The sequence below is a fragment of the Bos indicus genome, chromosome 5, assembly GCF_029378745.1.
Source record: "Bos indicus isolate NIAB-ARS_2022 breed Sahiwal x Tharparkar chromosome 5, NIAB-ARS_B.indTharparkar_mat_pri_1.0, whole genome shotgun sequence".
Taxonomy (NCBI): Eukaryota; Metazoa; Chordata; class Mammalia; order Artiodactyla; family Bovidae; genus Bos; species Bos indicus.
In genome coordinates this window covers 89,431,359-89,458,972 of record NC_091764.1, presented here as the reverse complement: position 1 = coordinate 89,458,972, position 27,614 = coordinate 89,431,359, and the positions used below count along the sequence as shown (strand labels likewise).

Genomic DNA, 27,614 nt, shown 5'->3' with positions numbered 1-27,614 from the left:
AATACGATCGATCATGTATATTCATAATATATTTTGATCAGTTTCTTTGGTTGCCATCTCTTCTAAAATGAGAGACTATCTCTTATGGTTGATGGGAAAGCAAGGTGACATTTAGCAGAAATTTATTTACTTGAATTTTTAATGAGGGCATGGGTAAGTGTGTGCGTGTTACTTAAGGCTAGTTTTTATATATGATCCTTTAAAGTTGTTGCTGAGCATAATTGTGGGGGGTGGGTGGGAACTGACAATGCACTAGGATCTTATAAGACAGGGCAATATCTCATACGTTAGCCTAACTGTGTGAAAAGTTCAGGAGCTATATAGTAAATGGCTTATCTGTTTTATCACAAGGAAACAAACTTCTGATTAAGGGTGCAAAGTGTACCACTGTCATCCGCATGCTTTATGAAATCAAGAATCAAAATAATTATAAAACACATATATAACACTGCCCTGAATGCTACCTGATTAGGAGTTCTTTTCTGAAAGAATGTCTACTCTTTAAGACAATCCTCAGGCAACAAGTGGATTTTAAGTAGAGGTGTAAGAACATAAAACACAGAGAAGCTGGCAGAGTCCTCTGGAGAATTTCATTTGGACTTTGCTCATTGTGAGGTTTAAAGGTGAGAGAATTCCAACCTTTTCTTCTCCGTGTGAATGATAGCAGCCACTAGCTGAAGAGCTATCTCTCGGCAATGACTCAATTCTGAAAGGTCAAGGAGAATAGATGATAAAATTGTCATAAGGTAAACCAAATGACAGAGTTCCCTCCCTCCCTGCTTTCCTTTTCCCCTTCCTGAACCATCATGAAGACAATAGATCAGCTATTACATACAGAACTGAGTTTTGCAGCATTGATCATAAATACAGCTTCAGCCAAAGAAAAAAGATCGATCTAGTCTTCAGTCTCAAAATTAATGGGACACTGGGTGTATCTGTGAGATGCGAATGAAGGAGTAGGCTCTCAGGAAAGAACGGAGTTGGTAACATTTGCATGGCTTTTAACTTACTCCTACTGGCCCAGTAGGTTCAAGATTTTGTAGATCAGTGAGTCAGACTACTTTTTTGGTTAATAAAGCAGATGATTCCATTAAGGTGTATGTATCTTTCTTAAGTGGATGTTTATATCCCTTAGCAAGTATCACCCTGTCTTCCAAACACTAAGGTCCTTAGAATTTCTGGAATTATTAGAAATTATGCATGATTACTAAATGTTGTTTTTCAACATAAAATTTTAATTCAGCACTTTTAACACTTGAATATTGTATTTGAAAGGGTGTCTCTTTTCTTGATACTCAACACAATCGGCTGGCTCTTTCCCTCTAATTACTGGGACCACCTTACACATTGATTTTTGAAAGAAATCAAACCAATGCAATTTTATTTTAGTTACATGTTAAGAAGGATTTAATATCTTTGCCTACGGTTTCACATAAAATAAACACAAGCTGTATGCCTCTCACCTCACCATTAATACTTTTGTACCACTTCATGACAAAATTCTTTGTGGTGGGTACACTCTCAGTCAGAAATGTACAGCTGTATACTTCATTTTGTGAGATTAAAAATCAAAATATTTTTGCACACATAGGGCCTTAAGGCTGTTAATTAAACATATTAGCAAAAAAGATCTTTAACAGACTTTTTAGGAATGCAATTTTTTTTGTAAGAGTCTAGTGGTTGGTTATCAAAAGTAGAATCAAGTTTTTCATTACTGATATCAAAGAAAGATATTTTCAAGCAAAAAAAGCCAAAAACAGAAACAGCAAAGCAAAAAGAATAGGATACAGTAGTAGGTGTAGTTTTCAATGGTAGGCCTTCTTACATCTTTGGTAAAAAGTACAACTTTCTTGCATTTACTGTGTATTTTTAAAATACAAAAGTATTTCTTCTGAAAACATAGAATTAATTGTTCTTTAAACTCCTAAATACATTTCAGGATAACAGAACATATTTCTCAAATTTAATAAATTTCAGAAACAATCTTGCCTTTTTAATCCAATTGTAGCTTCAATCACGTTTCAGGAGTATAACTTGGCATATGGCAATACAAAGAACAATATTGATTATTTATGACCTGCTGACAGAATTAAAATTAATTAAGGCCAACTTCTAAAAACCCTAAAAAGGAAAAACAAGATATTCTCATCCCTTGGGAAAGGTGAGGGCAGAAAATTTTTTGGTGTGTAGGGACAAAATTGTGATTTTACTTTGTGAATATAGATATTTAAAGCATACTGAAAAAAGTGTTTTAACTGACAGAAATAGTCAGTGAATCTATATAAATTTACAGAGGTTGGAAGGAGGCAAACAGTAATTTCACTCTTTCTGTATTGAGTCTAAAGTGTAAAAAAGTTAAAACTGTAGAACTGAAAGAAATGCTGTGTATGCTGGGCTGTCATGTTAATTAAATAAACAACCAGAACAGTGACTCTGTGTATGAAATACATTTTGAAAAGTCTAGGGGGGAGGGGGTTCAGGCAGGCAAGGGTGAGTGACACTGGCATGAAAAAACATTCATTATATCTGTAGTGACATTTGTGTGAATTTGCTGTACTCTGTTAGGAAATACAGCTCTGAGAAGAATCTCTTCAGGACTCTAGGTGAATAAAAGTCTTCACCAAATTTAATTTCACATCCTTTTTCAATAAATTCTCATTTATTATGTTGCAGTAGGATGTTTGTGAACCTCAAAATTAGAAATCTGCATGTATATTATATTTTAAGATTTTTGATTAATATGATTTGTGCCAGTAACAGCCCAGTAGCCTATGTACACTTCATTGAAAACTTGGGTTATTTAATCTTAGTAAAAGAGTGAGTTTATTTAGGGTATAGGGGGAGGAGTTGGATTTTTCAGAAAACCTTTTTTTGCATAGGGCAAGTTTCTTGAGCTTTGTGAAATTAGACACAATCCTACACGTTTCTGGTGAATTGTTTTCATTGGCCATGTGTGTGCATGTGTGCTGAGTTGCTTCAGTCGTGTCTGACTCTTTGCGACCCCATGGACTGTAGCCTGCCAGGCTCCTCTGTACAGGGGTTTCTCCAGGCAAGAATATTGAAGTGGGTTGCCATTACCTTCTCTAGGGAGTCTTCCCGTCCCAGGGATTGAACCTGTGTGTTTCTCAAGTCTCCTACGTTGGTAGGCGGGTTCTTTACCACTAGCGCCACCTGGTAAGCCTTTCATTGGTCATGTGTCTTCTATTCCATGGAGTCTCTACCTCCCTTTCCTCTTCTGGGTGTGATATTAAAAGAAGCTTCAAGTGTATTAAATTGAAAACTCAATTTGTGTTTATTTTCTATTAATACATTCCTATTTTCAAGGAAGCTCTATCAAATAAGTAAGAATAAACCAGGAGATTCAGAGACACCTCCATATTCTTGCACTTAAAGCTGAGCTCTTAATAGTCAAATGGAACTAATGTTCCTTTACATAGTTCCTTTACATAGAAATTTAAATGCTTGTAGGAATTACCTCACAGTATATACTTTTACTGTTGGTAGTATTTTTTTAAAGAAGTTTTTTGTTTATGTTTTCTGTAAGGCTATCCTAGGGAATTATCTCAGTGTTGTACTTGAGAATGTACACTTACACGATTGTCACCATAAAATACACAGGTTTGATTTCTGGGGGAAAAAAGTCTTCAAAAGATGTGCAGAAGTCATAGTTCAGAGAAACATTTGTCAGATACTGATTGCTGAAAATCTTAGTTGGCCGTATGTGTTCTCCCAAAATGTCTGCTATTTTAGAAGAAGATGCTATCCTTAGCTGATGTTATTCTTTAAAGTGTTTGGTCAGTGAACCTATAAAATGTCAAGTCAACATGTTTTATCTGTGCATTAATAAGCCTTGTACTAAAAAGCCTACAAATTCTATACAGGTACAATGTAGCACCTTGGCTCTTCAGAGCTTAGAGCCTAGTTAGGATAATGAGATATCAACATAAGAAAGGGAGAAATCTTTAATGGCTGAGTAATACTCCATTGTGTATATGTACCATAGCTTTCTTATCCATTCATCTGCTGATGGACATCTAGGTTGCTTCCATGTCCTGGCTATTGAATCAGTTCTAATGAGGTGGATGAAACTGGAGCCTATTATACAGAGTGAAGTATGCCAGAAGGAAAAACATAAATACAGTATACTAACGCATATATATGGAATTTAGAAAGATGGTAACAATAACCCTGTGTATGAGACAGCAAAAGAGACACTGATGTATAGAACAGTCTTATGGACTCTGTGGGAGAGGGAGAGGGTGGGAAGATTTGGGAGAATGGCATTGAAACATGTAAAATATCATGTAAGAAACGAGTTGCCAGTCCAGGTTCGATGCACGATACTGGATGCTTGGGGCTAGTGCACTGGGACGGCCCAGGGGGATGGTATGGGGAGGGAGGAGGGAGGAGGGTTCAGGATGGGGAACACATGTATACCTGTGGCGGATTCATTTTGATATTTGGCAAAACTAATACAATTATGTAAAGTTTAAAAATAAAATAAAATTAGAAAAAAAAAAAAAAGAAAGGGAGAAATCCCAGTAAAGTATGGAAATAACCTCTTAGGTAATCACTGAAGCAGTGCATATAATAGCTTAGAGCAGATTTTAAATCTAGAGCCAGAACCCTTCATCTCATCTCTGAAATTTCATGCAAAAGTTCATCCTTTCATTTTTCTGGGAAAAAATTTTATGTTTTCATAGATTTTCAGAAGGTCCTCAATGCATAAGGGTTAAACATAATTGTTTTAGGTTTTGAGCAGGTTTAGGTTTTGAAGGCAAGGGAGAATTGTTTCTTTGAAGTGGAAAGTAATTTAGTATACATTAATAGGACTTCTGAAATGAAGATAATACAAGATTTGGGACACGTTACACACACCTCAAGCTAACACAGTGGTGGCTTTCCTATCCTGAGGTGTAGTCTGTGGTTTAAGGAACTTGTTGCAGCGAGATCTTAAAATGCTTAATTCCATGCAGGCTGTAGTTAGGAGACTAGAAAAAGTCTGATTTTAGAGAAAAGGAAACTGAGGGAGAATCAGCTAAAAGTATGTAGCAACCTGAGGTAAAATGTTGACTTTTATCCAGTTCTCTTTGGAGTTGAATCTGCTGCTGGGAAACAGTGGAAAAAGAGTTAGGAAGATCATTTTAAACCTACTAATCACTTGTGATTTTACACTGGAATCCAACTCTAAATTCTCATTCAGGATTAGAAGATTGAATAAAACCCATTGAATGTACAGATAACACAAAACTCTGGCGCCCTTACAAAGGTGAGTTTTCTGGTCATCTACCAGGCAGCCTTTAGACTGTATTATTCAAGACTTTGTCCCAGAAATGAATATCAATTGCATTGCAAAGTCCTACTTTGTGGAATCTTTATCTCATCAAAGAAGAGTGCATGATGGTGGTTTAAATATTGATTTTTGTTTTCATTTTAGTTTGTAGTGAATCGATTTAAAAATGTTCAGGATTTCAACTTCAAGGTGGAAAGGAATCTGCACATCGGTAAAGCATTTCTTTGTTAGCAAAACAGCTGGTGGTTTTTTGTTCATCTAAATTATTTTTCATGGTTTCTGTGGGAATCCATTAAAATGTAAGTAAATAGGATGTAAGTTTTTTAGAGGCAGTCACGAGAAACATTACCATTTAGAAGATGGAAAGCTGTTTGGGAAAAGTCACAAACTAAACAACTTCTGCTTATTTGATTTGATTAGAGCTGTCATTTATTCTTGAGGAATGTGATGATTATTATAGATTTTAAGTATTTCAAGTCCTGCTAAGATGATAATAAAAGTACTTAGGTGTATTCATGTTTTTTCATCCTAAGAATATGGATAATTGTAAGGAGCACATGATGTCTGTTGTGTGTGTTTATGTGTGTGCATACATGTGTGCATGCCTGGGTATGTGCAAGACTTTTTCCTCTGCCAGGAAATTGTTTTACTTGCATCAATTTAATGGAGAAACAGTGTCACCCAGTGGCTTTGATGAAAACAGTCCTGTAAACATTATAGATAAGCGCTGTCCAGTGGAAATATAACAGGAGCAAATTACTGAATTTCATGTTTTCTAGTAGCCTCATAAAAAAGTAAAAAAATAAAATAAAAACCAACTAGGTGAAATCCATGATAATACTGTTTAATTTAATTCATTATATCATGCTAACATAAAATCAACATATAAATCAAGATATTTTGCTTTCTGGTTTTTTTGTGCTGAAGTCTGATTTTGTGGTGTATGTTTTCCACTTACAGCCCATCTCAGTCTGGTGTAGCTACATTTCAAGTACTTGATAGACACATGTGGCTGATGGTTAATCTTTGGAACATTTTTAAAGAGCTGAAGTACTTGAATACTAATGTTACCTCTTCCATTATAATGGAAAATCCATGTAGATTTTATGATAGCACTTAATATACAACTGTTCACATTTGTATATAATCTTGCTGCTCTAATAGTTGGCAAGTCAGTCTGATTTTCCTCCTTTGACATTATTGCACGTATTTTAAAATATGTTGATTTTAGTTGGAGGGAGAGTTTAACAGAGTCCTTAATGAGGAACCGTTTTGTTAACTTGATGTATAACACAGAATCAGTGTTACCAGCTAATTATGAATTTGCCTTTCAAAGTGTGCTTCGTTAACAGGGATGGCTTATGGATATAGTGTGAACACGTGACCAGCCATGGTGATTAGTCTGTTATTGGGTTATCTAATGTCTCTTTAGAAATGAAAGTGCTTATGTTTATAATGCATGTTGTTATCTTGGTAACTTAGGAAACTTAAGTGACAAACCTGCTAGTAGCTGTAATGGATGAAAATTCTAGCAGTGTCTATAAAAGGCTGATGACTCCTTGCTATTGCTTATGTAAACACCACTCTCATAGATATACAAAAGGAAAATGCTTCTATTTTGTGTCTAGAAAGGACTAGAATTTTGATAATGTGTAATTTCTAAACTAGAAATTGAGATTAGGTGGCTTTTGAAGCTCTGAGTGATTTCAAACTGCATGAACCTAGAAAAATGTACAGATGAAAAAGGCAAACTTTAAAAGTCCCACCATCCTGGGACTTCCCTGGCAGTCCGGTGGTTAAGACTCTGAGCCTTCACTGAAGGGGTTAGGTCGCTGGTCTAACTGCTGGTGATCTATGGCACCGCCATAAGATTGAAAAAAAAAATTAAATGAGGCCTTTTGCCCTCCTTACACTCTTTACCTTCTTTCCATCTCCTTTCCTCAAACTCTGTGAATTCATTAACTCTAGGCATAGTTCCAATATTACATTGAGCATTGATGAGAAGACAACTTTTGATATATGGCATGATCCTTTATATACATAGATGTATAGAATTATTTTTTAAATAGGCATTTATTTTGTGCATATTGGTTTATAATCTGTATGTGTTATTGTATGTTTTTCAATTTATGAATTTCTCTCTTTTAAAGTAAGACATTATTTGTCTTTGCATTAGAGAATAAAAATGCAGAGGTAGGTAGGTTTTCATCTATAACTTAGGAGATAATCTAAAAAGAACAAAAGGTAATAGAATCATGATATACAAAGAAGCACATATATCTAAAAAGAAATAATGTGGACTCAATCTCACTCCTGGTGAAGCTGGGTTAATTTAGCTTTCTTTGAAGTAACTAGCTAAATAATAAAAAGCTATAGTAATCGTAACTGTTACTTGAGTTTGTATTTAGTATAACTAGTCATTCACCCTGGCGAATTCTGAAATTACTTTAAATTAATGTAGAGGTTGGGCTTGTAAATTTTTTTTTTTTCGGCCAGTCTTCTTTTTTTATAATGTCCTCTGTGTGTGTGTGTGTATAAATATTTTTCCAAGCAATGCGTTTTATTTCATTTCTTTTTAAACAAAATAGGTTCTTCTCACTCAGAGTGTGTTTAAAAATTTAAGGAATGCTTTTCTATCCCCCATACCCCACTGTACCTTGTCAGAATATTAAAATAATTTTATGCAAGAAGCTTGTGGTTTAAATTTAATAGAATTTTAATAGAATTTTTCCACCTTCTGAAGTAAGTTGAAATAACTGAATATGCTGTGTCTGTGGCAAGTGTTTCCTGCTCCTCAGATATAATCCACTTAAGTAAACCTAATGGAAGTTTGAAGTCATAGAAATTTGGCAGGGGGGATGGTTTATTTGGGGGTGACCCCTGTGGAGTCAGCCTCCTTTGGACATTTTTAAGCTAGGTTGAGCACAGAGAAGGCAAATGGTTCTTATTTTTAAACTAAGTATTTCAGAGGATGAAGTTAACAGGTCTGCTTAGGAAATGCTCTTCAGGAGGCAATGCTAGTCCTTGTCATACAAAACAACCCCCAGTTTGGGTGTTAGCAAACACCTAACTCCGCAACAATCTCCCAGAGAGCGGGAGAGACATCCTGAGCTGCTTGGGCTCCCCGAAAATCTGCTTTCTAGGCTCAAGAACTGAAGAAGTCACACTCATTTCACAGCATTTTCATTATAAAAGGAATCAACCCTTCTTCCCTTCCTTGTGTCAGCCATCAATATTTTTTTAAGAAAATTCCAGTCCAGTGTCTTGCTCTGCACCAGCTAGTGGAATAAAGGGATGGAGAAGAAAGAAATGATTTTACTCTGAAATATTTATCCCCCAATCTCCTGAGACTGAACTAGTGATTAAACCTACTGAAGTAAACTTCTGTAGAAAAAAGTAGCCTATTCACTAGTCGGTGAATTTACATTTTTAAAATATTTATACTTTTATTACTATAAAAAGTTTATCTGTATGTACAGTTCTCCATAGTGGCTATATCAATTTACATTCCCACCAACAGTGCAAGAGGATTCCCTTTTCTCCACATCCTCTCCAGTATTTACTGTTTTGTATTATTGTTACTATTATTGTAGATTTTTTTTGATGATGTCCATTCTGACTGGTGTGAGGTTTCCTCATTGTAGTTTTGATTTACATTTCTCTAATAATGAGTGATGTTGAGCATCTTTTCATGTGTTTATTGGCCATCTGTATTCCTCTTAGGAAAAATGTCTGTTTAGGTCTTCCGCCCATTTTTTGATTGGGATGTTTGTTTTTCTGATATTGGACTGTATGAGCTGCTTATGTATTTTGGAGATCTAATTCTTTTTCAGTTGTTTTGTTTGCAATTATTTTCTCCCAATCTGAAGGTTGTCTACATAGATACACTGCCATGTGTAAAATAGATAACTGGTGAGAAGCTGTTATGTAACACAGGGAGCCCAGCCTGGCGCTCTGTGATGACCTAGAAGGGTGGGTTGGAGGAAGGGAGGGAGGCTCTAGAAGGAGGTGATATATGTATAGTTATGTCTGGTTTGCATTGTGTGGCAGAAACCAATACAACATTGTAAAGACGTTTCATCCAATTAAACATAAATAAAAATTCAAAACATAACTTACAAAGATTCTCTGGCATGTGTCAGATAAGGAGCTGAACTTGCCTGTGCCTTTCGTGGTAGGAAACCCCACTCAGCATGAGTCCTAGATATTTATTTTTAGCTTGCTTCCAACTGAAAATAACCAAACCACCCCCAAGACCAATGTGGTATGAACTTCAGAACAGTATCTGAAGTTAGGGTATGTTTTTCAGAAAAAATAAAAGTTCAAGTCTTTTTCATGTACAACTAATGCTTTAATTGAGAAAGAATTGACTTTAACATTTGTTCCCATGGCTTTCTACAAAGTGTTGGTAGGTGTTCAGCTATACCTTTTTACAGTTAGTCTATGTTCTTGTTAGAGGTTCTTACTGAATTGCTGTGTTTCCTGAAAAGTCTCATGTAAAGTAACTACTATCTCCTTTTTATCTTTTAATTGCACTCAGTTACAAAATATAATTTGAGCACATTGCTTCCAGGGATGACTTTGTGAAATTAGCTTTTTTCAAATGTCATCCAACTGTAGTGTTAGTTCAATTGTGCTGAATAATCTAGAAGTTTGGTAGCATAATTTCAGAGTCCAGAGGAATTTAAAAATCAACAGTTCACAAGGTTTCATCAGAATGACAGGTTTTAATTTATCCAATCAATTTGATGGTCTATCTAGTTTTTAATAGAACTTGTTAGAATAGAAAGGAAGTTTTAAGTTAAATAAGAATATTTTGTTGCTGTATTTTAACTCTTAATAGAGAGATATTGTCATCTCCTCTCACTGAAAGCAGACATTTCTCTTCTGAGTATGTTAAGTAGATTATTGTGCCTTTAAAAGAACTAGGAATACAGTTTAGAAAAAAAAAAAAAAAAGTTATTTCCCACTTTCTTTTCCAGAAACAAGTTTCTTTTAGTTTGTGGATGTCAAATGGTCTCATATATCTTTTAGAAAGGCTACCTCTACTGAAAACTTTGAGAGTTTCAGGTATCTTTGAATATATTTAAAATCTGAATGTTGTTTCTCTTTGAAAACATAAATTACAAACTGAGAATTTAGTTACAGATTAATTCATGTTTTGAAATAAACCAGATATATTCTTTGGTAAAGAAGCCATTTCTAAATTTATTTGACATTTTTGTCAAATGTAAAATAGAATAAGAAATTTAGGAGCAAAACCTTTTACTCTATTTTCATTTTGGTACAGGAAGCTAGCCATTTGAATAGTGTCTGTTTTTACTCTTAATGATTTGTTTGTGCTACAATTGAAATTGTTTTTGCTAGATAAGCAGGGCCTAAATTATAGCAGCTATTAAGGTCTCATTTTGTCCACTTCTCCTTCTTTTTACTTGAATAATAATGGGATGAGCTCTTCTTCACTCCTTCAAAGAATGACAAAAGCTTTTAAATATATTCAGTGGAATTTCTGTAAGCCACTAACTAGTCCTTATTGAAAAGTGTGAGAATTCGATTGGGAATGTTGGATCAGAATATAACTGAACAATGATTAAGTAAATTATCTAGAAACCAAAGTAGCATTCAGAAGTGGAAACTTCCCATAATAAATGAGTGAAAGAAATGGAAGCTAGTATTTTGCTTGTGCAGAAAGAAGACTAGATTGAAATTGAAAGAATTCCTCTATTTAAAAAAAAAAAAATATATATATATATACACACACATTGATTGAACGGTCTTCTGGGAATGTGCCCCTAAAATCTAGAACTCCTATGGTTTGGAAAGAGGAGACCCTGGGGGTGTCACTTCCTGCCCAGCCATGCATTGTCAGGATCTGTTCTTAACTTTAGACCTAAAACTCTTTGATCATTTTTCAGAGGTCATAGTGCTATTCATAAATGTTCCAGACACTGATTACTTTCAAAGATGTAGATTCTTACTTTTTAGGTTTTTAGTGCATTTATCACTTTGACTTTTAAATGTAACGTTATGGCAATCTTGTGTGAACTTTTACCTCTTCTGTGACAAGACTGATGAAAAAGGTCAGCAGATAAATATATCTTATTTAAGATTGACTCTCTATTTCGTAGGTGGTGATAGTATAAAGAACCCGCCTGCCAATTCAGGATACTTAAGACATGTGAGTTCGATCCCTGGACCAGGAAGATCCCCTGGAGGAGGGCATGGCAACCCACTCCAGTAGTCTTACCTAGAGAATCCCATAAACAGAGGTGCCTAGTGGGCTATGGTCCATAAGGTCTCAAAGAATTGGACACAACTGAGTGACTTAGCACGTACGCATGCACTCTATTTCACACTGACTCTTTGTTTCCTTCTAAGTATTTTAGTATACCTAAATTCTTACCATCTTTTTCCCTGGTGCTAATCTTATGTAATTATAATGCTATGTTAATCAAAGCTCCAATACTTTGGCCACCTGATACAAACAACTGACTCATTAGAAAAGACCCTGATGCTGGAAACGATTGAAGGCAGGAGGAGAATGGGATGAGAGAGGACGAGATGATTGGATGGCATCACCAAATTGATGGATATGAGTTTGAGCAAGCCCCGGGAGTTGGTGACGGACAGGGAAGCCTGGTGTACGGCAATCCATGGGGTAACACATAGTTGGACATGACTGAGCAACTGAACTGAACTGATTAATGAAACTGTTGTTTATGAATTCTGATAGTAAAAAGCTCTAATTAATAGATAAATAGACTTGTTCCTTCAGATGCTTTCAAAAATCTTGTAGGATATAGCCTGACCTCACCTACTTACCATTATACCTTATCTAGACTTTCTAAGTCAAGCTGCTATATGTGTCTCAAATGATATAGTTCTTGAATTTTAATATGAATAATTTTTTGGGAAACTTATTAAAATGATAATTCCTAGGTCCTAAGGCCAGATACTCTGATTTAATTATGTGTAGAATGGGGCCCAGAAATCTAGAGTTTTAGAGCATTTAGGTCACCTTAGTGAAGAAACACAGAACTATAAACTTTTATTTAATAAAACTAGACAAATTTTGGACTTTTGCAATGTGATTAAGCAGTTAAAAAGCGCTTGGTTGAGTATCATGAGGAAAACATTTAAACACATACATCTATATATATATACACATTGACAGGTTATACACATAGACATAACTTCCAGATGTTCAAGTTAGTTTTAGAAAAGGCAGAGGAACCAGAGATCAAATTGCCAACATCTGCTGGATCATTGAAAAAGCAAGACAGTTTCAGAAAAACATCTATTTCTGCTTTATTGACTATGCCAAAGCCTTTGTGTGGATCACAATAAACTGTGGAAAATTCTGAAAGAGATGGGAATACCAGACCACCTGACCTGCCTCTTGAGAAACCTGTATACAGGTCAGGAAGCAACAGTTAGAACTGGACATGTTCTAACTTGGAACAGATTGGAACAGTTGGAACAGACTGGTTCCAATTAAGAAAAGGAGTACGTCAAGGCTATATATTGTCACCCTGCTTATTTAACTTATATGCAGAGTACATCATGAGAAACGCTGGGCTGGAAGAAGCACAAGCTGGAATCAAGATTGCCGGGAGAAATATCAATAACCTCAGATATGCAGATAACACCACCCTTATGGCAGAAAGTGAAGAACTAAAGAGCCTCTTGATGAAAGTGAAAGAGGAGAGTTAAAAAGTTGGCTTAAAGCTCAACATTCAGAAAACTAAGATCATGGCATCCGGTTCCATCCCTTCATGGAAAATATTTGGGGAAACAGTGGAAACAATGGCTGAATTTATTTTTCCGGCCTCCAAAATCACAGCAGATGGTGATTGCAGCCATGACGCTTGCTCCTTTGAAGGAAATTTATGACCAACCTAGATAGCATATTAAAAAGCAGAGACATTACTTTGCCAACAAAGGTCCATCTAGTCAAGGCTATGGTTTTTCCAGTGGTCATGTATGGATGTGAGAGTTGGACTATAAAGAAAGCTGAGAGCAGAAGAATTGATGCTTTTGAACTGTGGTGTTGGAGAAGACTCTTGAGAGTCCCTTGGACTGCAAGGAGATCCAACCAGTCCATCCTAAAGGAGATCAGTCCTGGGTGTTCATTGGAAGGACTGATATTGAAGCTGAAACTTCGATACTTTGGCCACCTGATGCAGAAGGCTGACTCATTTGAAAAGACCCTGATGCTGGGAAAGGTTGAGGGCAGGAGGAAAAGGGGGCAACAGAGGATGAGATGGTTGGATGGCATCACTGATATAATGGACATGGATTTTGGGTGGACTCCGGGAGTTGGTGAGGGACAGGGAGGCCTGGCGTGCTGCAGTTCACAGGGTCGCAACGAATCGGACACGACTGAGCAACTGAACTGAACAGAGACAGATTATTACAGTTTATTAACCTATGCGTGTGTGCTCAGTTGTATCTGACTCTTTGCAGCTCCGTGGATTGTAGTCTGCCAGGCTCGTCTGTCCATGGAATTTTCCAGGGAAGTATACTGGAGTGGGTTGCCACTTCCTTCTCCATGGGATCTTCCCCACCCAGGGATTTAACCCAGGTCTCTTGCATCTCCACGCAGGTAGATTCTTTTACCACTGCACCACCTGGGAAGCCCCATTAACCTATGACATTCATAAAATTTTCACTTTGATTTCCCCATTGAAGATATCTCAGAGATGTTATCTGATACTCTGCAGATCAGTTTCTTCTTCTGTGAGGATGAATAAAGAATTTCCTCACCTATCTCCTATATGCTGTTACAAAGCTTAAATAAAAATATATCACCCTACAAATGTTAAGTAGAAAGACTATATGCTCTGGACAGAGACAGGCTGAAGCTTTGTAATGTATACAAGGTCCTTCAAATTTCCGAACATGAATAATCCTATCTAACATAGGAAGACTACAGCCCACTTCTTAGTGTAAAGATTAAGTTAATAGAAATAACAGACATTGGTTCTTGTCAAAATCCTCCCCGCCCTCCCCTTGCTGAACAAGAATGGTGCATGTGTGCTAGGTTAAGAGTTGTATCAGACACTCTGTGACTGTGTGGACTGTAGCCCACCAGACATCTCTGTCTATGGGATTCTCCAGGCAAGAATACCTGAGTGGGTTGTCAGTTCCTTCTCCAGGGGATCTTCCCAACCCAGGGATCGAACTGCCATCTCTTGCATCTCCTGCATTGGCAGGTGGTTTCTTGACCACTAATACCAACTGGAAAGCCTGAACAGAATAGTATCTCCTTGTATCTATTGGGGCCATGTCATTAAAGGTTTGCATCTGATTAAAAAAAATCAAAACCAAAACAAAAAAGCAATCTTGGAAGTCTAACATAAAAATCAGGTTTTCTGAAGTTAATCAGAATATTAGAGAGTTACTTAAATTACAGTCAAAGCTACTGGCCAATGAAGAGCCTGGAGAGTCAGACTAGTTAATAATACTGGAAGAGAAGAATTTCTCAAAGATGGTGACAGGTGCTTCAGAAGTAAACATGTGAGTGAAAAAGGATGAAGGGAGGATATTTAAAATTTGATAGAGTCTTTGAACATGTTTGTAAAAATAACTGATGATTCTTTTGAGTCTGTTGTGCAGTCATGTGTCATATAATACCATCAGCAACTTGATTTGTGCTTTTGACACAATTATAAGCCATATTTTGTTTTTGAAAACAAACTGGTTATTTTTTCTTTTTGTTTTTAAGAGTTTTTAGTTTAATTTTTGTGGTATAATTCTAGTCATGCCCTTCCTTTTTCTTTTCATTTGCCTATGAGACCATTATTCTCAAATAACAGGGACTTCCTGCTTGTAATCTATGAAAAACAGCTAGTTCAGTACTCATTTAGTAATCACCCTCAGTCATTAAAGCCCTATTGCATTAATTCAGGGAGAATTGGGAATTATATCAGGAGGTAGTGTTAGACGGTGGGCTTTCTGTTAGCTTAGCAGTAAAGAATTCACCTGCCAATGCAGGAGACAAGAGTTCGATCCCTGGGTTGGGAAGATTCCTTGGAGGAGGAAACAGCAACCCACTCCAGTATTCTTGCCTGGGAAATCCCATGGACAGAGGAGCCTGGTGGGCAACAGTCCATGGGGTCTCAAAAGAGTTGGATACAACTTAGTGACTAAAAAGCAAATACTAAGGGAATGAATACACACACACACACACACACACACACACACACACAAATCATTTCTTGCTTTTAAAATACTCTGAGTTGACTTTTTTCCTCTTCTTTTCAATTTTATCTTCTATCTTAGCCTTCCAGAGGACATTCAAATTCTAACCCTTTTTAGAAAACCATCAGATCTCCTAATGATGAAACTCTAGTGAAGTATCTTAAACACTTCATAAAGCATTATCAGATTGGCTAAAAACTTTGGGTTTTTCCTGTTAACATCTTACACAAAACTCCAAATGGACTTTTTGGCCAACCCAGTAGTTTTTTGGGTTTTATAATATTTAGCTGGATAAAAGTTTTGAAATTTTATTCTTCCATAAACATTTTTAAAATTTTAAAATAAATGTGAATAAAATAAAATTTTAATACATTTAAGTGTTGTCTCTTTTGAACAGGTATCTTTGTAACACATGCTTTAATATCCTGAGGTTTCATATAACAACAACAAAAAAAAAGAAGCAAGACTTTCTCATTTTATTAGTCTTTCAATAGTCTGACAAATCCCATTTTTATCTGAAGGCATCTTGCCAGTATTTTCTAGACCTTCCTATAGAGGAAATACTTCTATTTTGTTTTCATATTAACTCAGACCATTTGTCAACCTACAGAGCACTTCAGTGATAGGTGCTGTATAAATATTTAAATTACGATAGCTTGATTGCCTTGTAACTTTTCAGAGTTTGCTAACCCTACACTATGGTTAGTATCTGGTTATGAAATAGTTTCCATACTGCTTGGGAGACACAAAAGATAAGGAAATTTCAAGCCTGTGAAGTGAAGAGCTTTTCATCACATTGGAAAACATTCTGATGAATGCAGAGGGAAATCGGGAGATAAAATGGAGGATGCAGCATGCTATCGTCTCCAACTATCAAATGCATAGCTGAAAAGACAGTGGTTGAAATGTTTGTTCTTGTTTGGATGAGGGCATCGTGGATGATTTTGGTATATTTTTCTCTTCAATGTTGTCTCAGTTTTTAACCCTGGGTACTTATTTTATAGTCAGGAAAACAAAACTTTATATAAAGAAACATAACCATTTGACCTTTTCCCCCAGATATGTTCACAGAGTGCTTCGAGGGTCACTTACCCAGTACTGGTCCGTGAACTTGCAGTCATGGAAATAGGAACTCCAGGTGCTTTTATGAATGGTAATGTGGTCTCCAGTACTGGGTAAAACATGTTCAGAAGTAAAATCCTATTGCATTCCCAGTTCTTCACCCAAGTGGCTGGAAAGGCATCAGCTTCTTATAAGATTGGAGGTTCAACTGGTATTTTATCTTGCATTATGGATCCCTGAAATTACAGATTGGCAAACACACAATTTTTGTAACTTGATAGTTACAGTTTTTTGAAAAAATATACATATAGGTGTGCTGAAATACATACACATGTACTGAAACATGCTTCAATTTTTATAATGTATTGGGACCTATTTTCATTTTAAAGGCAACAGCAAAACTAATCATGAATGTGATATGTTGAGATCAGCACGGAAATGAGTTGGGAGGAAAAATTCTTTATAAAACATATTTAAGGAGAGTATTGGGCCTACCTTGCTGATTATTAGACCAACAAATAAAAATCAACTTTAAAATAATTGTTTTTTAAAGTAACAAACATAAAATTTTTTTTAACTTGAAAGATTTCAGTTTACCAAAGGATTTATTAATACATAGTATGATTTTTGTAATAGTTTATGCATGGCCCACAAATAAAATATAAGCACTTTAATTTTAGAGTAGTTAAAAATTTTATCCATAACTCATATGCAGACATAGGTTGTTTCTGTATTTTGCTTTTTCTGCATCTGAGTTACTCTGTGTATAATATTGATTAATATCAGTCTTGCTTGTCAGGATTTGTTGATTATTCTTTGCATTTCCTATCTAAGGCTGAGGAACTTTGTGTATTTCCATTTGCTTTTGCTTGTTTAAATAAGTGAATAGGAAAAGAAAGCAGTGTGTAATATTTCACAAATTACTCCCACTTCTAGGATTATGAACTTGTTTTCTCAGATGAAGAACTATCCATTTCTGTGGAAATAAGTTGGAGACTAGCAAACTAGTTTCTGTAACGACCTAAAAAAATAGACTGTGGTGTCACTTGACTCCCTCCAAAAAATGTTTCCAGAAATAAATGTGACAGAATCAGAGAACCAGAGATAAATATGATAGAATTAGTTGAACAGAGCAAAATAACCTTTACTCAGGCATTGCACCTTCTTTTTATTGTTTTGTTAAAGCAGAAGTAGCAGATTAGCCCTAACTGCTTCTGTCTGAGATGGTTGAGTTAAGGTGACAGAGATGGGTAGGCATTTCTCTGCTGACTGTCTGGGTTGGTGGACTTTGGCAGGGCAGAGGCGGGTGGGAGTGTGGAAGAGTGTTGGCACTGAAGTTTGTGTTTGGCTGGAGTCCATATCTCAGCCTTGCAGGTCAGAGATGCACTTTTTCCATAGAACCCGAGGTTATCCATCGCCGAGACACACTAGTAATAAAACTGTAACTCATCAATCCAAATGTCAGGTGATTAATTTACACTGGGGAATTTACCTGTAAGGAAGAGCAGAGAGCCAGTAGTTACCGGTGAATGCTTCTTGTTCCTAGTGGGAAAGTCACCTTTAGCATGATTATTCCCTAGACTGGGACTGCAGATCTCTGGTTTATGAGAATTCCCCTTGGAAAACTTATACTGTTCGTGCTTTTTATCCTAGAATGTTTGAAGAATGCCTTAACACGCTGATGGGGTGGGGGTGGGGGAGCGGGGGTTGGGGAAGGGTTCACTCTTGCATTCCCTCCTGAGCTTTTAATAAAGATACTACATTAACAAATGGTTCCAGTGGCAAGTGATAGATGCTTTAAAATACAGAAAGTCCTGGGAACTTTGCCCTCCAGAAAGGTCATAGCTAAATTTATTGCTCAAATGCCATCACCCTCTTCACATGGATTTCTGGTAATATTCTATCTTCCTTTCCTTTCTGACTTCTCCTTTTGATTTATGTTTAACCTTTTTTTCACATGTTTATGTTAATAGGAAGCTTACTCTAATGGTGTTTGGTACAATATGAAATATATTAAATAAGAAGAAAGTAAGAATGGATCTTTAAAAGAATGTTTTGCTATCTTTCTCCTGTGGGCATGATGTCCAGAGGGGAGAAGGGAGGAATAGGATAAAGCTTGTTTCAGAGCTGAATGCCAGGTGTGGAGCAATGTTATGTTCTGGAAACAACACGTAGAACAGATAGCCCAGCCTTTGTGTGGGGAGGTGAGGTGAGTGTGGTGGGACCTTTTTAAGAGACAAGACAGATAAGGTTGGGAGTAGGGAGGGAATAACGAATGTCTTCAGAATTAGGCTGGGAAAGATGAACATTATTTTGTCTGCAGTCAAAGTTACTGAAAGGGTTTTAGCTGGAGACTAATGTGAACAAATTAAACATAATTTTAAAAACAATGGATCAATTCAGTTCTTCAGTCATGTCAGACTCTTTGCAGCCCCATGGACTGCAGTATGCCAGGCTTCCCTGTCCATCATCAACTCCCGCAGTTTGCTCAAACTCATGTCCATCGAGTCGGTGATGCCATCCAACCGTCTCATCCTCTGTCATCCCCTTCTCCTTCTGTCTTCAATCTTTCCCAGCATCAGGGTCTTTCCTAATGGGTCAGTTCTTCGCAACAGGTGGCCAAAGTACTGGAGCTTCAGTAGTCGATCAATTGGGTGCACACTGGACACAGGAGATATTTAAGAGGCTGTTGTAAAAGTGCTGATTACAGACATTGTTTTTTATTATTTATTTACGGATATATTTTAATTTTAATTTTGGAAGATTTCTTAGGACAGTGGTGGTAGAAAGGAAAGGTGGTTGAAGAGAAAATGAAGAGCTGTAATTGGCAGGATTAGACAGTGACTGGTGGTGGCAGGTGTGAACAGTGAGCATGAAGAGTCTTTAACGTTATAAATCTGAGAAACTGGAAAGATTGTGCTGCTGTTCTTCTTTTTTTAATTTTTATTGGAGTATTGTTGATTTATAATGTATTTGTTTCAGATAGATAGCAAAGTGAATCAGTTATACATACGTATATATACATATATATATCTCCATTCTTTTTCAATTTCTTTTCTCATATAAGTTATTACAGATTACTGACTGGTGTTCCCTGTGTTATACAGTAGGTCCTTATTAGTTTTTTATTGTATGTATATATATAGTAGTGTGTGTATGTCAATCCCAGCCTCCTAATTTATCACTTCCCCCCACTTTGCTGCTTTGGTAACCATAAGTTTGATTTTGAGATCTCTGAGTCTATTTTTGTTTTGTAAATAAGTTCATTTGTATCCTTTTTAAATTATATTCCACATATAAATGATATTATATGATATTTATTTTTCCCTGACTTACTATGATAATCCCTAGGTAAATCGATGTTTCTGCAAATGGCTTATTTCATTTTTTTCAATGGCTGAGTAGTATTCCATTGTATATATGTTCCACAACTTCCTTATTCATTCTTCTGTTGATGGGCGTTTGGACATTTAAATTGCATCTTGACTATTGTAAGCAGTGCTGCAATAAACATTGGGGTGCATGTATTCTTTCAGATTATGGTTTTCTTGGGATATAAGCCCGGAAATGAGATCATATGTTAGCTGTTTTTCAGTTTTTTAAGGAACCTCTCCATACTGTTCTCCATAGTGACTGTGCTAGTTTACATTCTCGCCAACAGTGTAGGAGGGTTCCCTTTTCTCCATACAATCCTCAGCATTTATTGTTTGTAGAATTTTTGATGTTGGCCATTCTGACTGGTATTATAGTTTTGGTTTGCATTTCTCTAATAATCAGTGATGCTGAGCATCTTGTGCTTTTTGGCCATCTGTATGTCTTCTCTGAAGAAATGTCTATTTAGATACTCTGCCCATTTTATGATTGTTTGTTTATTTGTTTTTTGATATTGAGCTGCAGGAAATGTTTGTGTAGTTTGGAGATTAATCCCTTGTCAGTTCTTTGAGACAAAAAGCATCAAAAGAGCAGTTTTTGTTTGTTTTAGGTTCTGAGTGAGGAAGGGATGATGAAGTGTGGCTATGATTTGGACACAGTTATGTGTGTTAATTTTGCATCCTTATGTGGTTTTGTATGCTTGAAGACTCCCAGTTTCATTCATTCACAAAAATGTTGGTATCAGATTTGCTAGACATGTTCTCCTGCTCAGTATGTACGTGCTTCTTAGAAACAGAAGCCTCTTGTGTCCGGGCTACAACTGCAAACACAGACAGGTTGTAACCTTAGTCATTTCAATCAGCACAAGGCTGCCATCCTATTTCCAATTAGACTATAAATAGGGTCTTCAGTCTCAGAGGGCAGACAACTTTGTACTCTTGGTACTGATCTTACCAAGGAAAGAGACCGACAAAAGTCAGTATAGACAGAAGCTTCAGAGTAATCCTCTGAGACTCCCTGCTGTCATAGTGTGTCATAACCCCGATCAAATTTTAATAAGACAAGATCCTTATCCTCAAAACAAGTGAATGCTGGATCATATAATTAATTAAATATTATTTTATCAATTGAGACAGTCTAGATGGTCTAGGGCAGTTAATCTTGTAAAATTATCTGGTTGAGTGTCACTTTGATGTTTTTCTTGTGTTATTCTAGATGCCTATAATGGTTTGTCTTTATATAATACTTTGCTGTCGTTCAGTTGTTAAGTCATGCCTGACTCTTTGCGACCCCATGGACTGAAGCACGCCAGACTAATATTCCTCTACCACCCCATGGAATTTGTCAAATCCATGTCCATTGAGTTAGTGATGCTGTCTAACCATCTCATCCTCTGCCACCCCCTTCTCCATTTGCCTTCAGTCTTTCCCAGCATCAGGGTCTTTTCCATTGAGTCAGCTCTTTGCATCAAGTGGCCAAAGTATTGGAGCTTCAGCTTCAACATCGGTCCTTCCAATGAATATTCAGGGTTGATTTCCTTTAGGATTGACTGATTTGATCTCCTTGCTGTCCAAGGGACTCTCAAGAGCTTCTCCAGCACCACAATTCAAAATCATCAATTCTTCAGTGCTCAGCCTTCTTTGTGGCCCAACTTTCACATCCTTAGATAACTTCTGGAAAAACCATATCTTTGACTATATGGGCCTTTGTTGGCAAAGTGATGCCTTTGCTTTTCAACACACTGTCTGGGTTTATCATAGGTTTCCTTCTAAGGACCAAGTGTCTTTAAATTTCATGGCTACAGTCACTGTCCACAGTGACTTATATATAGTATATATAAATCTATAAATTGTTTCTCTCTATAATATGTAGCATATATAATTTATATATATATATATATATATATATATATATATAAAATTATGGGCTTTGCTAGTGGTTCAGTGGTAAAGAATCCGCTTGTAATGTAGAAGCCGCAGGAGTCGCATGTTTGATCCCTGGGTTGGAAAGATCACCTGGAGAAGGAAATGGTCACCCACTCCTGTATCTTTCCTGGAGAATCCCATGGACACTGGAGCCTGTCAGACTACAATCCATAGGGTCCAAAGAATCAGACATGGCTGAAGCAACTTAGCACCTATGCATATATAATTAATGTATATAATTTAATTATCTAACATATATATATATAAGTATATATTTATATACAATATAATATAATATATACAATTACACATACATACATAAGGCTATACACTCTAGGTCAGGTTTCTATAGTGACAATGTGATTTATCTTTTTTTTTTGATTGGAGGAGAATTGCTTTGCAATGTTGTATTTTGCAGTGTGATTTGTACTCTTTGCCCATTTGGTGAAAGTTTCTACCTGATAAACTCTGCATCACTCTCAGTATTCTTCTAAACTTGTCCTTATATATCATAGTGGATTTTTGGAGGAATTCTTTTGTTTATGTATGTGTGCTTTTTCTTAAAAAGCATTCCTGCTGTTACAAGTTTGGAGGGACATTGACAGTAGAGCCAAATTTATGGAATCCCTAACAAATGGTCCTCAATATGCTTTTGCTTCGTCACCACCCTGATGGGGAGCTAAGTTCCCTTTCATACCATTTCCCCACTCCTTCCCCCTCTGTTTTCCTCTCCTTTGGAGAAGTTCACAGCCTGACACAGTAGTTTGGGGGTTGTGAAAGTGTTAGTGATTCACTTGTGTCCTACTCTTGTTAACCCCATGGACTATAGCCTGTCAGGCTCCTCTGTCCATAGAATCCGCCAGGCAAGAATACTGGAGTGGGTAGCCTTCTCCAGGGGATCTTCCCCACCCAGGGCTCAAACCTGGACCTCCTGCATTGCAGGCAGATTCTTTACCATTAGACGTGTTCTAACTGGAACAAAGTAGAGTGTGATTGTCACCTTCTTTGTACCAAAATGATTTATGCACTTTTTTTTTTTTTTTTTTTTGCCCCATATACTTGGTAAGCACCAATCCTAAACCTTTACCTTATGAAAATGGGGGTGCAAGAGGAGGCCATGTGATTCTTTAGCCCTACCCTATACACCACTCCCCTCAATAAGAAGACCCCTTAAATACTAAGACCACCCCTGCTTTTTTTGGTCAGTAAAGTAATCTGTATATTTAATTTTTGATCAGCTATAACTTTGGTGGCCATCACATGAGTTAACACAAAACTCTATCTGTATAGTATCATTTTTTTCTTTAAGATTTCTTTCTTTTTTTTTCTTTTTGATGTGGACCATTTTTAAAGTCTTTACTGAATTTGTTACAATACTGTTTATGTTTTGGTTTTTCGGCCATGAAGCATTTGGGATCTTAGGTCCCCAACCATGGATCAGACCTGTACCCCCTGCATTGCAAGGCAAAGTCTTAACCACTGGCCACCAAGGAAGTCCCTGCATTGTATGCTTGATACTTTGGACACTCTGTTCTTGCTGGATTCAGATGAAAACAAGAAAAAAGCCAAGATTTTTGCTGTATTAGAAATCGTCTGTTGATTTATGCATGACTAGAACAGTGAAAAGTGGGAGAAACAAATGCTGTATATAAAACGTGGTCAGATTTTAGAGAATTAATAGTTTCATTTATTTACTTGCTCTTTATTCAAAATAGATCTTTAATGCAATAGAAATCTACAGCAAATTTAATAATGTCTAAAGTTCTCCTTGATACAAAACCATATCTAGAATCATTTGGCTGTAAACCTGAGACTAACACAGCATTGTAAATCAACTATATTGCAATATAAAATAAAAATAATTAAGTTACATTTTCTAGCTAAAAAAGCTACGAAAAGAACTAGTATGGCAGTATGATGTACTTAATACAAATATGAAAACAATTTGACAAATTTATAACTATCCCCCTATGTAAGTCTAAAATGTGGCTGGAAAACATTGGCTAAAGATAGGATGCATCAAATTATGGGTACCTTTGGAAATATTATCCACATAAGATGGTACTATCAATGGTGAAATGATTTTTCATCCTAGGCGAGCTCTTTGAGATGGCAGGAACAATGGCCCTTTGTCTTCACAAAGGTGTCACATGATAGGCTTTTTCAAACTCTAACCTGCCCTTGATTCTGATATGTTCTCTCTAGGGAGACCTCCCCACATCCTGAATCAATGCTGTAGTGAGCCACAGTTACTGATGTGTGTGTCACATCCATCAGGTATGTTGAAGTGAGAAAAAAAAAAAAAAGTCTGCAAATCACAGCTCTATAAACTTAATCCAAGAAGGGCATGAACCTCATTTGTGGACCAAGTGAGCATTTACTTTCCTGTGCAAAGTTCCTGTTAGAAGAGATTTAAATAAATATAGCTTGGAGGAAGGGCCTCTTTCAGGAGTTTCATTTGACATCAGTGAAATATTCTTGCGGGAGGCAATGTTTGCCTCGATTTTTACAGGTCAATTGGTTTTACTTTTGACTTTAATTACTGGTGTTCTAACCTTGAATGGCAGACTACTTCATAATTTTTTTCCCCATAGAGTTATGCTTCATTGTTTATTTTCTATAGTTTATGAGTGCATGCTTATAACTTAGAGGGAAATTATAAAAAATTCAGCAGAGAGTAGCTAGAACACTGAATGTTCTAAAAGGATATCTCTACCTTGGAGATGGTCTGAATTACTTTTTCATGAGTTGAGATAAATAATAAACCTCTTTTTGCCACTTTGGCACCTGAAATATTTTTAATCTAATTTAGTTAAATGTTGATTTGTGTAATATATGAGCTATCAGAAAAGCACTGCTATTAAGTAGTACCCTATAATGGTAATCTCCGAGAAAGAAAATATTTTAAAATGTGAATAACATATACCGGGACTTGAGTCATTTATTTTGCTTACTCTGGGTTTCCAAAGTTTTAAATAGAGTATTGCATTGGTTATCACTGGGGCTAATTTTGCCCCCCAGGGGACACATGGCCAAGTATGTCTGAAGGTATTTTTAGTTGTTGGGACTTTGCGGGTGGGGGTGGGGGGGTACATGTTGTAGGCAGAAGCCAGGAATATTAAACATCCTACAGTACATAGGCTCAGACAAAGAATTATCTCACCTAAAATGTAAATAGTACCCAGAATGAGGGAAAAAAAAACTTTATAGAGTATTGAGCATTTATTTTTATTAATATTCCATATGAGCAAGTGGATGAAATAAATGGAAATTGAGTTATAATTTTTTTATTCTGTGTGAAAATAGCAAGATCTATTGATCTTGGAGGGATTCAAGTAGAGTACAGTGATTAAGATGCCATCTTTGTTATCATATTTGGATTCTAGTATTCACTTTAGCCAGTTGCTAGCTGTCTGACCTTAAATATGTATGATTAATCCTAAAATGATTAATCCCTCTGAGACTGAATATATTCATTTGTAAAATATGGATGATGAAATCTACCTTACAGACTTGCTCTGGTAAGTTTTGTTTGTTACCTGGAAGGCTTTACACATCAGTGAATAGTAGCCACTGTCACGTTTAGAATGTAATTTGGGATTGGTAGGATAGCGTTGGGATGGTTTTATGGGGAATGAGATAGAGTATCAATAGTGATGATTTTTTTGGAATGAATCATAAGGATTTCCCAATAATTTAATGAAGCAGTGTAGTCTTTAAACATGTTAATCTCTGTCTATATATCTCTATGTGTGTCTGAAAAGCTAGGAAGGAATACTTGACCACCTGAAAGATCTATAAGAGTGCAGTCTTCAAGACCAGAAATGGACATTTAAAAATGCCAAATTCTTAACACACGTCACCAGTGGGATTTGTTGAAAAGAAGAAAGGATCTTTTCTCTCTTTTTTAAAATTATATTCTTCTATGTTGATTAATTTTTTTCTAAAAGCATATGTTTTATAATCAAGAAAATAAGCATTGTAAACATTACAACAAAATTCTCAGACTTTCCCAATATAAACATTGAAAAATATGATAGTTGATAAAAAATGTTCCTCTTCTAGTTTGTAGAGTTTCTTTTCTGCTGATTTATCTCCATTAGTTGGTTTTCCTCTGTAGTCACCTTTCTAAAAGTGGTGAAGCTGTAGGACCCATTAAAATTTTACTGGTGTGATAAAGCTGGTCATATTGATGCCTTTATCTTCTGTTTTGGCATGTGGTGCTGTCCGTGAAATTTGGTCTGGGTGGTGAGTAAAAAAGAGGACAGGGGAATTTATAACTTGCATCTCCAAAGCCAGAATATCTTCCTTGCCTGGGTACTCTTTAGCAGTTTATTAAGGACTTGAGTAAAAACACAGGAAGCATATTTATTAAATTTCCAGTTGTCTGAAACTGGAAGGTATGGATCAAAGTTTAGATGATTGGATATAAATTTCACACTGTGCTTGATTTAGACAGTGGGCAAAAAAATAAGAATATTAAATTTAACAGGAGAAAGTATAAGTGCCTATAATTTTGACTTTAGAAAAAATTTTAAAATTTTGTAATGAGGGAGTTTAGACCATTATCTAATTCCTGTTTGAAGAAAGAAGAAATACTAAGGGTTGGGTGGGTCTCAGTTCAGAGAGTTGTCTCCCTCTTTTGAGTTCTCTTGTAAGATATGGTTTTTTAAGAAAATATATTTATTTTTAATTGGAGGATAATTACAGTGTTGTGTTGGTCTCTGCCATACATCAACATGAATCAGCCATAGGTGTACATATGTCCCCTCCCTCTTGAACCTTCCTTCTATTCCAGAATTCTACTTCTGTATTTTTAGAATTTTGACCAATTCTGCTTGCTGTAGTTTAAGAGGAATATTGACGAGCTAGTGTTAAAGAACACATCTGCCAATGCAGGAGACATAAAAGATGTGGGTTTAGGGCTCGACCCTTGGGTCGGGAAGATCCCCTGGAGTAGGGCATGGCAGCCCACTCCCATATTCTTTCCTGGAGAATCCCATGGACAGAAGAGCCCGGTGGGCTACAGTCCATGGTGTCTCAAAGAGTTGGACACTACTGAAATGACTTAGCGTACACACACATAAAATGTTCAGGAAGCCTAGAATTAGTCAAATCCCTGCTCTGCCATATATTAACTGTCTGGCTTTGGGTAAATTATAATGTTTAATCTCTAAAGTTTAGGTGTTGTTAGATAAAAATAAAAAAATAATAAAGCTACCTCATAAAGGTATTTTAGGAATTGGCTGAGACAATAACTGCATCTTCATTATTTATTTTAAAGATGGTCTATAAGCTATATTGATTAATTCAAAATTATTAAAATAGGCAAGTTCATCAAAAGGAGAACAGTTAATTATCTTACATACCAACAAAACTAATTTTAACAATTGTGAAAAGATGAGGTTGCAAATGAATGATAGTAAAGGAAGGTTGTTCACAAGAGTATTGATTAAATACAGGGAGGTTTAGAACAGGTAGAGGACTTGGTGAATACTTATTAAACTTAAATCGATTCTTTCATTCATTCTATTGAAGCTTGCTGATACCATTTGTCTGTGAGAAGGTCCATTTTTTCAAGAGTGCCAGCCATCTCTAAGAACTTTTTTTTTTTTTTATTAACCAGAGCAGAAACTCTGACCTTTATTTTTACACGAGTGATTACTAAGGCTAACTCAATTTAGGAGGAAGTAGGAAAATACCTGTAGTTTATGGTAAAGAAAGAGGAGGGGAGGCTGGGAGGAGAAACTTAGTACTAT

At 36.2% G+C, this 27,614-nt stretch overlaps 1 protein-coding gene across 2 annotated transcripts in view; it reads left to right on the top strand.

Moving 5' to 3' along the window:
* PDE3A (phosphodiesterase 3A) overlaps positions 1-27,614 on the top strand; it is a 370,054-nt gene that overhangs the window by 3,770 nt on the left and 338,670 nt on the right. Inside the window, exon 1 of one of the 2 annotated variants that reach the window (XM_019961484.2) lies at positions 21,871-24,132. The exons of the other annotated variant lie outside the window; for it this stretch is intronic. The gene's annotated coding sequence lies outside the window, so the exon portion shown is untranslated. Of the gene's footprint in view, positions 1-21,870; positions 24,133-27,614 lie in introns of those variants that run through there. 2 annotated transcript variants of the gene reach the window in all.